Source organism: Petaurus breviceps, unplaced genomic scaffold, assembly GCF_028583685.1.
Source record: "Petaurus breviceps papuanus isolate PSGF00001 unplaced genomic scaffold, PetGlider_PUasm1.0 82163, whole genome shotgun sequence".
Lineage (NCBI taxonomy): Eukaryota > Metazoa > Chordata > Mammalia > Diprotodontia > Petauridae > Petaurus > Petaurus breviceps.
In genome coordinates, this window is record NW_027186575.1 from 1 (window position 1) to 12546 (window position 12546).

General features: G+C 40.2%; 1 long non-coding RNA gene across 2 annotated transcripts; it reads right to left on the reverse strand.

The window, feature by feature from the left end:
* Positions 1-2118: 2118 nt before the first annotated feature.
* Positions 2119-12414, reverse strand: LOC138176159 (uncharacterized). Of its 2 annotated transcripts, XR_011172180.1 has the most exons (4): positions 11433-12414; positions 4697-4849; positions 2908-3047; positions 2119-2286 (listed from the first exon to the last, which is right to left on the reverse strand). It is a non-coding gene; the product is annotated as an uncharacterized lncRNA (long non-coding RNA). The 2 variants fall into 2 exon arrangements; XR_011172181.1 differs by lacking the exon at positions 4697-4849 and having other exon boundaries at positions 11433-12400.
* Between the last annotated feature and the right edge of the window lie 132 nt (positions 12415-12546).

Here is a 12546-nt window from a genome sequence, read left to right on the forward strand (position 1 = left end):
ATTCTCTCAGTGACCCTTTCTCATTGAAACCGTTATCACCCTCTTATCGCCTTGCTTACTGTCATTAATGACCTTTCAGGCCCTTGTGCCAACATCTTTAATGCCTCGTACTTCACTTGTCATACTTGATAATTGTTGTTTTCTACTCTTACTAACTCCTGATCCGTCTTTTCCAGTGACTCTTGACCAGTTTCCTCTTATCTCTAGTGTCCTAGCCTGGTCGTCCTCTTACAGGACATGCAAGTCTCCTACTTAGAAAAAGGAGGACATCAGTCATCTCAGTGTCCCTCCTCCACTTCCTACATTTTCTCAGCAGGATTCCCTACTTTCTCCAACTGACACCTATGGGTCACCCAATGGAAAACTAGTCTAGGAGGAGCAGCAAGACACCCCAAGGAAGAGATGGAAGGTAGCATGTGTCAGGCAAGTCAACCCACCCCCTCCCTGATGACCCACTCCTCTTAGATCACAATTGAGATAGCACAAGACCTGAACCCTAGAGCCTTGGCAATAGCAGTACTCCCAAGAGCACTAGCTCTGCTTCCAGTCCATTACTGAGAGAAACAATCACTGTGGAGAAGAGATGCTCTTTTCTTAATGCCACCAACACCAACTACTGGCCAAGTGCTGGTCAGTCAGCCAGTAAGTGCTCACTAAGTACCTCCTGTGTGTCCCTGTACAGCTAAGCCCAAGAGTCCTGGACATGGCTCCCCCCTCCAGAGCTCCCAGCCTGACTTCCAGCCCAGCAGACACAGCCATCTTCCTGGAAGCAAAATCAGACATCTGACCTGCTAACGGCTTCTGCAGGCACCAGAACCCTGCCTCCTCAGACCCAAAATCTACTCAATGCCCAGAAAATACCATTCTTGCCACTGAAAATCTTGTTCCAATGTCCCAAATGCTTCAAAATTAGAAACATATAATCATCAGAAGAAATTATATTAAAGGATGTAAGTTACCTTACGCTTTGCTCCTTCACCCTAAGGATGCTGGGAACTTTCCATTTGGCTTACAGTTGAAACCTATATATGTGCTCTCTCCATTTAGAATGGGAGCTCCTTGCAGGCAGAGACTACTTAGCAGAGTGCTTTGCCCACAGTAAGAGGTTAATAAATGGTTTTTTATTCATTCATTTTCATTCATTCTCCATGGAAAGTCACTCTCTTTTCCTTCATTTATATTCCCAGCATTACAATGCCTCATATATAGTAAGCACTTAATAAATACTTGTTGCCTTATTATGTTTACCTTGCCACGATCTCAGAGTAAAATCTATCTTGAATTGTTTCTTAGACTAATCACTTTCCCTTTACTTTGTTCCCATTCCCATGATCCAATAGTCATGGCCCTTTTCTTAGGATTCTTCGGTCTTTTCCTCTCTATTGGCTTCTTAAGCCTTTTGCCGTTTTCGTATCCCCAGAGCTTAGCACTGTGCCTGGCACTTAGTAGGTGTTTAATAAATGTTTATTTGTTGATTATCCCCTGCGTACACATCACCTCACATGCCCCAAATCCTTCATGACCCCATGTACTCAATTTGACACTTTTGGAAAAAGTGGTCTACACTTCTATTGGACTTAGCATCTCTAACACACCTGTCATGTGAGAGTTCATAAGATAGTCACTTATGCTACTGTCTTATGCATTTAACAAATTGCTATTTAGACAAAGGCTGGAGCCAGTTCTTTTTCCAAACTTCCTGTCTCCCTCAGGACACAAAAGGAATCCTGCACACAGCTCTACCAATGCTCATTGAAGAAGATAGATCTTCTTTGAATTTCACTATTATCCTCCAACCTAGAAGTCTGACAGGTCATTCAGCTGGACACTTTGGGAGGAAGGTCAGGAAATCTAGATATGGCTGCCAGAACACTCCCTGGGTTTGACAATGAGTAACTTGAGATACAGACAGGTTAAGTGACCTAATCCCATCACATAGAAATCTTGAAAAGGTCATTGGCTGGATGCTCCAGGATTTAGAGAACAGTTAAGTGGCATGCTGTCCAAGTCATTTCAATAATTGCACCCTCTCACCCACTTGGTCATTTCTTACTTTCATTACGTCCCATCACAAAATCTCAGGCGCAGCTAACTGAAAATGAGGACAGATTCAGGGATGAATTGCATTTGCTTTATTGAGGGGAAGCATTGGAGTGGGTCCTCAGGATCACAGGCAGCATGCAGGTCTACATTCTACGGTGAGTGGATCCTTGCTTGACAAGAAGTCCATTTGGCTCCAGAAAGCTCCTAGGAAGTAACAGCTTTTGTAACAGTCTTCCATTTTTCCTTTAAAAGAGGGAAATATGTAAATGTGGCTCTGCCCTTTCTTTGGGAATTTAGTTAGTACAAACTCTTACATCCCACAGAAAGCAGGGATTCCAGCAGCCAGAGACTGAATCAAACCAGCTTTGATTGAGGACTCAGTTTTGGTATTAAGCATGTTCAGGGAGAGGAGGAAGGAAGGATAATTTGGCAAAATCCAAGAACAAATGACACAGATCTTTAGAAATGATGATAATCCTTTTGCAGTTCTGAGAGCATACTGGACTGCTTATCAGACTTGGAGAGAAGGGGACCCAGTTTCAGTCCTAGCCCAGGGAAGGGAATACAGCTCAGAACCGAATCTAAGGAAATGTGCCAGACTCAGGGGTCTTATCCCAGGAAAGAGATTTTCCTCTCCACTCTGGCTGAGAGACAGTGGCAGGCTCAGTTTTCTCACCCACAGAAGAAAGCCTGTATAGGATTATGAATCCAAGGAAAAGAAATGGGTTCAGTTTGGTAATAAGAAGGCTGGTCTAGGAATCTAGGACGGCTAGTCTCTTATTCCTTGGGTCTGGGATTGGGCTCAAAAATGCGAGATAATTATGGACAAGGTATGACAACAAGGGTATGAGCAAAAGCCATTACCACAAACTCATTCAGGAATTTCATTTGTTCCTCACTTAGCTGTTTTACACATTCCTTCTTATCCATTATCGTCAGCATGAAGTCTCTCATAAAACTAATGCGATCCAAGGTGAACTTCCTGATCAGGTCCGTGGCAATAGCTGAAATGTACAAAGACAAAACATGACAGTTAGAGGCGCTGCTTTCGGTTGTTACGTCATCTCTCATTGGTGGTTTCCAATCATTACCCATCCTTGATATAATTCCTGCCTGAAGACCCTTGAGCACAGAGAGCCAAGGCTGAAGGAGCGTGAGACAATGCGGCAGCTCTTTCATCTGTGGGAACGGACTCCACGTCCTCTCCCGGGGTCTTCACGCCTTGTACTTTGAGTTCCTGGAAGAGGAGTGATCTACAGCACGGGATATCCTGAGACCTAACCTGAGTGACCCGATAGCTTTCCTGCTCCCAGGGGGAGATGAGTGGGGAAATGCAGCCCTCCCCAGGAGGGCTCAGGCAGGGCAAGGCTGCTCACCTTCACAGGAGCAGATCATCAAGCTAGCCAGCAGAAGGACAGTAAGCAAAGGTCTCATGGTAAGGATGTGAGGTTCTAAGGTCCTGGGCTTCAGGAGGCTGGGAGTGCTTTGGGACTTCCAGAGGCCCCAGGGACTATTTGTGCCCTGCCAGGCTGCCCAGTCCTTCCCCAAGAGTGAGTCATGTGATGTTATGATAAAGCCTTGCACACACACCACCCCTTCCACCTTCCTCAAACCCGATCCCTGACATCTCCCAATGAAAGAATCCCTGAGACTCTCAGCTTCCTCAGGGCCTTCAGGTGATATTGGAACCTCTCCATCTTTTCTTCATGGAGTTTCCTCATTTGAGTGTGTCTCCTCTGGACATGAAACCCAGGCTGAAGTCAGCTCAAATCCAAGTTACTTCCTGTGCTATGAGTTCTGCAAATGTCTCTGGCTTGGACATTGGAGGAGAGGTAGGTCATGGCAATGGGCGTTGAGGGCTCTGCCCACATGCTACTTCAAGGCAGAAGAGGATGCCCAACAGCAAACTAGCACTCCCAGTTTATCCTGTAACTCCATTCACTAACTGTAGAGTTCTACCATTTAAGGATGTACATTTACAAAATGTCCTTAGAAACATCTGGATCACTTTCCAATGGCTATTGAAGCTTAATCCCAGTTCCAAAAACATGTTCTTCACAGAGAACCCCTAATTGGTCCCCAACTGCATACACTGGTGACTTTCTGGATGTTTCTTTTATCTAATGGGGTTCACAGGAGGACCCCACAGGATCCTGATTCAGGCAGCATTCTTTGCTGGGTATCTAGGAACAACTAACCTAGTTCTGGCTTCCACAATTCTCATTGGATCATAGACTTAAGAATTGGAAGAGATGCTGGAGAGTATCTAACATAAACAATCAGAAGCTCAGGGAGCCTCAATGATTGGTAAGATCATATAGATATGTATGCCAGAGCTGGGATTTGAACCCATGCCCTTGACTGGGGAACCAGTCATATTTACATTACACTCCACTGCCTCTATTATATTATCTGCTTTATAGATTTAGTACCCGAGAGAAAAAAGACCCCAAGGAACAAAAGAATGAACATATTTGGCTACGCCCCACAGCCCAGCAGTGCAAGGGCAGAAAGTGGATCCCGTGAATTCATAGTGTGAACTTTCACGGTTCTCTGTGGTTTATCAGACTTTACTAAGAAGGTTTCAAGTTTGGAGAAAACATGGAAAAATAATCTCTAACTCAGTCCATGATTCACATTCTGCCATTTGTACCTGGAAGGGAAAGATGGAAACACATTCCTTGTTTCATGGTGTTGAGGGACACATGCTGGACTCAGAGGCAGGAAAACTGGTTTTGAATCTATTCCAAAACACTCTTCACTAGAGACATTGGCCACAAACTTCACTGAACCTCAGTCGTCCAATCTGTAGGAAATAAACAAAAACACTGGCACTGCCTCCTTTAGAGGGCTTTTTGGTGTGTGGAAAGTGTTTTGGAATTCTGCAAGCACCATAACATGTGATTTGATGTTGAATTACAATGATTCTGCTTCACCTTCTCTGTGCTGAAGTGAATTTGTTCAGTAGCTTGCATCACCAGGGAAAAGAAAGTGACTCCTGAAGCCATAGAGACTTATGAGCATTCTTACAACCTCATGTCATCCTTCTGGACTCCAAGGCCTGAGTTTGGGCTTTCAGATTCACTTATCCTGCCTCCCTGCCCCACCTTCTATACTTGGAGCTTTTTTAACACCTGAGTCTTGCCTGTCCTCCCTTCCAGACAGTGACTAGTTTGATGTCTATGACAAATTTCCTTGCAGACACCTCAGGGTCAGAGTTCTACTCCATTCAAACCAAGGGAGATGAAATCATAGACTCTCAGAGTCACACCTTTGTATCTAGAAGGGACTTTTGGGATTACTGAGTGCAATTGCCTTGTTTTACAAAGAAGAAACTGAGGCCCAGAGAGGTTAAAGGACCCACACGAGGCACAGTAATATTTTTTTTTTTGCTTTTTGGAGGGCAATTTGGGGTTAAGTGACTTGCCCAAGGTCACACGGCGAGTTTTTGTGTTAAGTGTCTGAGGCCAGATTTGAACTCAGGTTCTCCTGACTCCAGGGCTGGTGCTGTATTCACTTCACCACCTAGCCGCCCCTGAGTCACAGTAATCTTAAGTCACAGAATTTAGATTCAAAGCCTCTTCCCCTGACTCCACATCTTGACTTCTTTCCACCATGCCAGTGGTTCTCAAACTTTTTGTCTTAGGACTGTACATTTTTAAAAATTAGTGAGGACTCCTCTAAAGAACTTCTGTTTATTTGGGTCTTATCTATCGACATTTACTGCTTTAGAAATTAAAATGCCTTAGTATTATTATGAAAGTAATCTCGACCTCAAGGACCCAGTGAAATGGTTTTGGGGACCCTTAGGTATCTCCAGACTACATTTTGAGAGTTGCAGCATTATGCCAATACGACAATATAATTTTCTAACCTGAAGTCGGAAGTGTCAGACATCTAGTAAGTCAAGGCAGGACAAACTGCACAGATTCTCATCCTGGCTCTTAGGGGGAATGTACATCCCTGTTCCATATTTTCTACATTGCCGTGCTTTGAATGGTCTATAGCCAGCTTGCCTGAGTAGTTTACCTCTCCTCCCACCTACACCTGTTTGCATAGTCTGTACTCTCCTGCTCTGAATGCTGAGCTAGGTAGCTTTCTTTGAATACATACATTTTCTGTGGCCACTCTCGGACATATTGAAGCCTGATTTTATTGCTCTCTATAGAGATAACTTGAGTGGTTTCTTAAGCCAGCTCTAAACTGACACACTAGCCCAAGAAAGTGTGATGTGTAAACGTGGTCCAGGAATGATTGTCAGGCAATCTGTTTATTGATACCATGAGCAAGGTTTTTATAGAGAAGTTAAACAAAGAAGGTAATTATAGGTCACTTGGTTTTCTTAATACTCTTTGTTTGTTCGCCTTGAAGATAACCAGGTCCCAAAGTATAGTACCTAAAAATGTATAAAAGGCTGCGAACATCTTCTGGCAATAACCCCAGAACAGGGCACCTCCCTGGATCACAGGATATCAGAAAGGCTCTGATAACAGCTGCTTCTCAAGGGAAAAAACCAAGACCAGTTACTTTAGACTGGCCATAGTGAAAACCCGGAGCCAACTTATCTAGGACCAGCCTGATTCCTGGATCAGATGTTTTGACTCCCTTCATCTCCCCCTTTTTTATTAAATAAATTAAGGGCATGTACCTCAGTGCCTAAAACCTTAACATTATTGGGCATCATTTGTAATAATACATAGCACAATTATACAGAAAGTTACTATAACAATTAATATAGGAAACAAGTGTATGTCAAGAACCAGTAGGATCCAAAATGGAGAAATTTTCTTAAATGTATTAATAATTGTCTTTGCTGCTTCTTCTGGGTCAATTCCAGGGATTTCACTATGTTCAAAATCCTAGATAATCTGATGGAAAACCTTTATTTCCAATGGTGATATTGGAATCAAGCTTTGCTCCCATTAAGCAGGCTCTAATCCTTTCCCAGGTAATGATGGTCTGGGAGGCATAATATAATCTGAGGGTGACACTGAGAGATGTACATCTGTCACTTGTAGAGGTAACTGTGTCTTAAAGGTCTCTGCCACATCTCCTGTGTCTAGTATAGGCTGTTCTATTTTTGTCTGGATGTCCAGATTGATTTTCTCCTGTACTTGAAGTGCTTCAGATATAAAAATTTTTTGTTAGTTCTACAGCATACTGAACAGTATGAATTGTGGATTGTAAAGATATAGCTGAAAAACGTAACAGTGGTAACTAAAATACTAAAGTTTTGTGCCAATAATAGTAGCCCTATGAAATGCTTTTATATGTTTTAAAGTCTCACAGATAAATTCTTACTAATGCTCTAAGCTACGTTCTCCTGCAGAATGGTACCAAGCATAAGATACATTAGTGGGGAAAGACAGCAAAAAATGTGATAACATACTGATGACCTTAGAAATACATGGTGTGAGATTACAATTTTTACAAGTACCTTTCCAACATAAATCCTTACCCTAAAAAGTTATGTTCATGCATCTGAGTTAATAATGATTTCAAAGATACAAAGAAATAATACAATAATCAATACAGGTAAGATGTGTAAAAACATAGACATCAAATTAAAAGGAGATAATTTTAACAATGCTGATAAAATTGTGTTGGCAATGTTCCTGGATCAATTCCAGAGCGATGGCTATTCTGGATGTTTTCTGCTATAATTTGTATATCTACATCATGCCAAGCACCAAGAAGTTGGGTATAGATTTTGTCCCAAAAGACATTAGAATCAGAGCTAATATATGGTGAAGGAGTTACACAGCTATATGTAAATACACATCTAAGTAGCAGTTGAGTTTTAAAGCTTTTAACTCATAACCTAAAATACAATACTAACGGTTCTAATACATTGATCTTATACAAAAAGGCCTTATCTAATATCATGTAGTGTCTTAAAGGGTACAGAAACACTTTATGAAAGTTCACTAACATATTGTGCAGTTTTTTGGATTTTTTCTAAGTAGAGAAATTGTAGACACAGTGGTTGAAGTTATCAATAATAGTAGGGCAGTGAGTCTAGGAACAAGAAACATGACAAGAATAGTCTAACAATAAGTCTGACAATGACAAGACCTTAACCCCCCCCCTTTTTTTTAAGTAATTGGGGTTAAGTAACTTGCTCAAGGTTACACGGCCAGGTGTTTCTGGGTGGGAGCTAAGTGTCTGAGCATGGGATTCGATCCCCAGGTCATCCCGACACTGGAGCCGGTGCTCTTACTCACTGTGCTACCTGGCCGCCCCAACCCCCCTTTTTAAAAGATCAGAAATTTTATGTAGTGTATATCCCCCTGACGTAGATGCCAAACATGAGTTAAAAGTAGTTGGAAAAAGCAAAAAATATACATTAAGTAAAAGCACAATTAATACAAGTAATATTCCATACATAGGGATAAATGTATCCATAATTACATGGGTTTCAAGCTAACATTCTTTGCCAATTTATTCACAAATTGAACAGCTTATATTTCACTCAGTAAGGAAATAGAAGACATGGTTGCTGATATTAAGAGGGAGGCTATGGCAATTAGTCCCATGATTAAAAGTCCAGAAGTCACTTTTTTTTTTTTTTCTGAAGAGGGTGGTTCCACTAATACGTTGTGTAAGGGTAAGTTAAGTAGGTAATAGTCCATTGGAGGGTAGTATTATCTTGTGAAAAGGTGAGATGCTGTCACTTCTTCTTGGGTTGTCTTTGTGCAAGGGGCCTCTCAATCCCTTTTTTTTCTGAATTCTCTGCATCTGCAAGGTGGGTCATGGAACACTCTCGGACATTCCATTCTCACAGCTGCGTCTGATAAAAAGAACAGAGCCTCGCCCCCCATAGTTAAGGGTCAGGTCCTACTCAGTTCTTGTATGGGAAATTCTTCACAGGGAGTGTACACCTTTTCGAACTGTTTTTCTGCTGGTGTATACTCATTTTTGGTGATGCTTTAAAATTTTTAGAGTGTATAAGGCAGTATCTATTAAATTTTAGGGTGTATAAGGCAGTAACTAATTGCCTTTGTGGTGTATTGGTCCAAGAACCTCCTTTTTATTTTTTGTAAATAGGTTTAACTTATATAAAAGCTGGGGGTAGGAGACAGAATGTCAAGTTTGAGTAATAGCTATGCCAGTTTGCCTAGAATGAAAAGGAGTAACATTAAGTATGGCATGGTAAGTTTGTACTAGAATGGATAAAGTTGAGGAGGCCAAGAGCACCGGCTCCAGTGTTGGGATGACCTGGGGATCGAATCCCGAGCTCAGACACTCAGCACCACACCCAGAAATAACTGGCCGTGTAACCTTGAGCAAGTTACTTAACCCCGATTGCTTAAAAAAATAATAATAGAATGAACAAAGTTTTAAAGGCTGGACTTAAGATCTTTATTTATCTGTCAAGTATAACTTAACCAGTGTGATTATAAGGGTTATGCCTGTAATTAATTTTATTTAAAAATGATCACAAAAAAGACTGAAATAATTTGCTAGTGTAGGTGAGAGAATTATCAGTTTTCAATAGTTTCAGAACATCCAAAGAAGCAAAAGACTGTAACATCTGCTTAAGTGCATTTTTTTCCTGCTTCCCCAGTCTGAAGGGAAGCTGGGGGAGTAATATAAATAACGCAAGGAGGGCCGTTTTTAATGATCTGCTAGCGTGTTCCCTAGTAACATGGAATTATTTACACAGAGTACATGCATTTTGATAAAAATAAGAGTAAGCTAATGTAGTTCTATGAATATTTGGGGGAAAAGTTGGAAAAACTTGAAGTTTTGATTAATAGTCACGTTATTTAGATAAAGAGGCCCAGGAAGTGAAGAATGAACTGCAAGATAGGCAGTGGCTTCTATCTTATAGGGGCTTGTAACTTCTGAAAAAGGTTAAAAAGATCTGTATTCTGAGTGTGTTTAAGTTTAGCAGTATCAGATATGTTGGTATATGCACACTGAATATTTGCTATGTGACTCAATATTAAAGGGAAAAGAAAAAATCATTTAACAGTAATATCATAGCTAAAAGCTTTGTGTTATAAGCAGGAGTAAAGTGAGTAATAATTACTTTATAATTAGAATCAATGTAGTAGGCTATATTTCTAGTGTTAAGATTTATAAATGATCATCAAACTTTTGTGAGAGAAAAGAAAAAAAATAGTTAAAATTTTATAACCTAATAGCTCTGTGTATATTTTAGAGCAAAACAACTTTTAAAATCAAGATTATTAAGACTAAGTTGGTATAAAAATTTTCTTAAGTAACAAATTCCTGAAGTATGATAAAAAAAACTGAATTCCTAGATAATTGTGGAATTCTTTAGATATCACAAAATGTCAAAAAGGTATAGCAAAATGTCTTTAAGCAACATAAATCCCCAAAGTATTATTAACATGCTAATTTTCTAGTTGATTGCAGAATTCTTTAGATATTAAAAGGTGTTTTAGCCAGAAAAGGTATAGTAAATGAATCTGATCACAGTACTTTAAAAGCTATTGATATTAGAATCTTCTTAATATGAGCCTTGAGTAGTTAAAAAAAATTTTTTTCATCAAATCATGGTTCATAGACAATTACAATTAAATTGTTTATTCCCGTGGAGCTGTAATAAACAACAAAGATTTACTAGGTTTCTCCTACATAAAGAATTTCATTTAACATTTTTCTTTCTCAAATTTAACTTGTCCTTGTGTAAAAGCCAAATTATTAGAGATCTTTTTAATATTCTGCAACTGTCTTAGCAAGTTACAATTAAAACCAGTTCCTTTCTCAGGCTGAATGACCTTGCCTCTACAGATAGTTTCCATGGGCTTTTGGCAGTTTTACAACATAAGTAAGATTGATATGGATTCTAAGCAGGAGATTCTGGGGGGATAATGCTTATTCCCCTGCATTGCTAACTCTCACACCTGGAAGAGAAATGTTCTGAATGAGCAGAATTAATCCAAAATAAAGTTTTCACCCAGTCTCCTCCTTTCTACATATATTAATCCATAAACAATTTTAAGTTTTTAGCATGAAAACAATAAAATAACTCAATTAACAATCTTATAAATTCCAAATAACAGATAATCAAATTGTTTTAGTTGAAACCTCCTCTTGAACTTCAGGTAGATGAGTAAATACCTGATTTTCTAGGTGGCAGATATAAACAGTAAGAGATATTAAGTGACATATTAAGTTTTTACACAGCTTCTTTCCTCTATCTTTTAGAGATAACGACATTTCACAGAAAGTTCTGCAGTCCAGCTGCATATTAAATCTTATAGAATGACATATTACTCTCACATACTCACTCACACAAAAACAAAGCAGAAAAGATACAGAAAATAACAGAATGGATCCAAAAGCTTACAGAAATAGGGAGATCTCCTGAAAAAATTAAAACAGTTACTGGGCACTCCGGGCCAGGAAAGACTTACTGATTCTTTTCCTTTTGTCTGTTTCTAATAGAGACAGCTGCATGACACTGAATGTTTCAAGCCTCCTTTGGCACTTTGTTTCTGATGTTAAACGTATTATTATTAATATATTCCATCGAAAAAAGGCAGAAATGGTGAAATGCTGGACTCATTCCTCCATAAATCTCTCACTCCTCTGTCTCTTGGTTGGTTCCCAATTTTCTTTTATTATTCTTTTTAACAGTCTAAGATAATTTTCTTGGTCTCTAGTTTCTTTTTTTTTTGCTCAAGGTTACACGGCCAGTCATTTCTTGGGTGTGGTGCTGAGTGTCCGAGCCCCGGATTCGATCTCCAGGTCGTCCCAACACTGGAGCCGGTGCTTTTACTCGCTGTGCTACCTGGCCGCCCCTGGTCTCTACTTTCACTTTGTACCCGTCCCGTTTTCTCCTGACAACTTTTTACCGACACTTGCTCACTTGCTTATTGTTTCTAGTCCCTCATCTACCACTTAGCCTGATGACTCTTTTAGCCCTAAAACTGCTAAAAGCTTTTCCCTGCGGGGTCCAGTCCTTATTTAGCCCTAAAACTGCTAAATCGCAAGGCGAATTATTGCTTCCTTAACCCCTTACTACAACGCTGAGGCCGCTGAGGTACCTCTTTTGTGAGGATTTCTTTTTTCCGGAGTTCTGAGGCCACTTTCTTCATATCTTCTTTCAGATCCCTGTTCCAGGTGCCAATTGTAGAGATAACTTGAGTGGTTTCTTAAGCCAGCTCTAAACTGACACACTAGCCCAAGAAAGTGTGATTTGTAAACATGGCCCAGGCATGATTGTCAGGCAATCTGTTTATTGATACCATGAGCAAGGTTTTTATAGAGAAGATAATAAAGGAGGTAATTATAGGTCACTTGGTTTTCTTAATACTCTTTGTTCAATAATGTAATGATGTCAACTATTAGGCCTTGAAGATAACCAGGTCCCAAAGTATAGTACCTAAAAATGTATAAAAGGCTGCGAACATCTTCTGGCAATAACCCCAGAACAGGGCACCTCCCTGGATCACAGGATATCAGAAAGGCTCTGATAACGGCTGCTTCTCAAGGGAAAAAACCAAGACCAGTTACTTTAGACTGGCC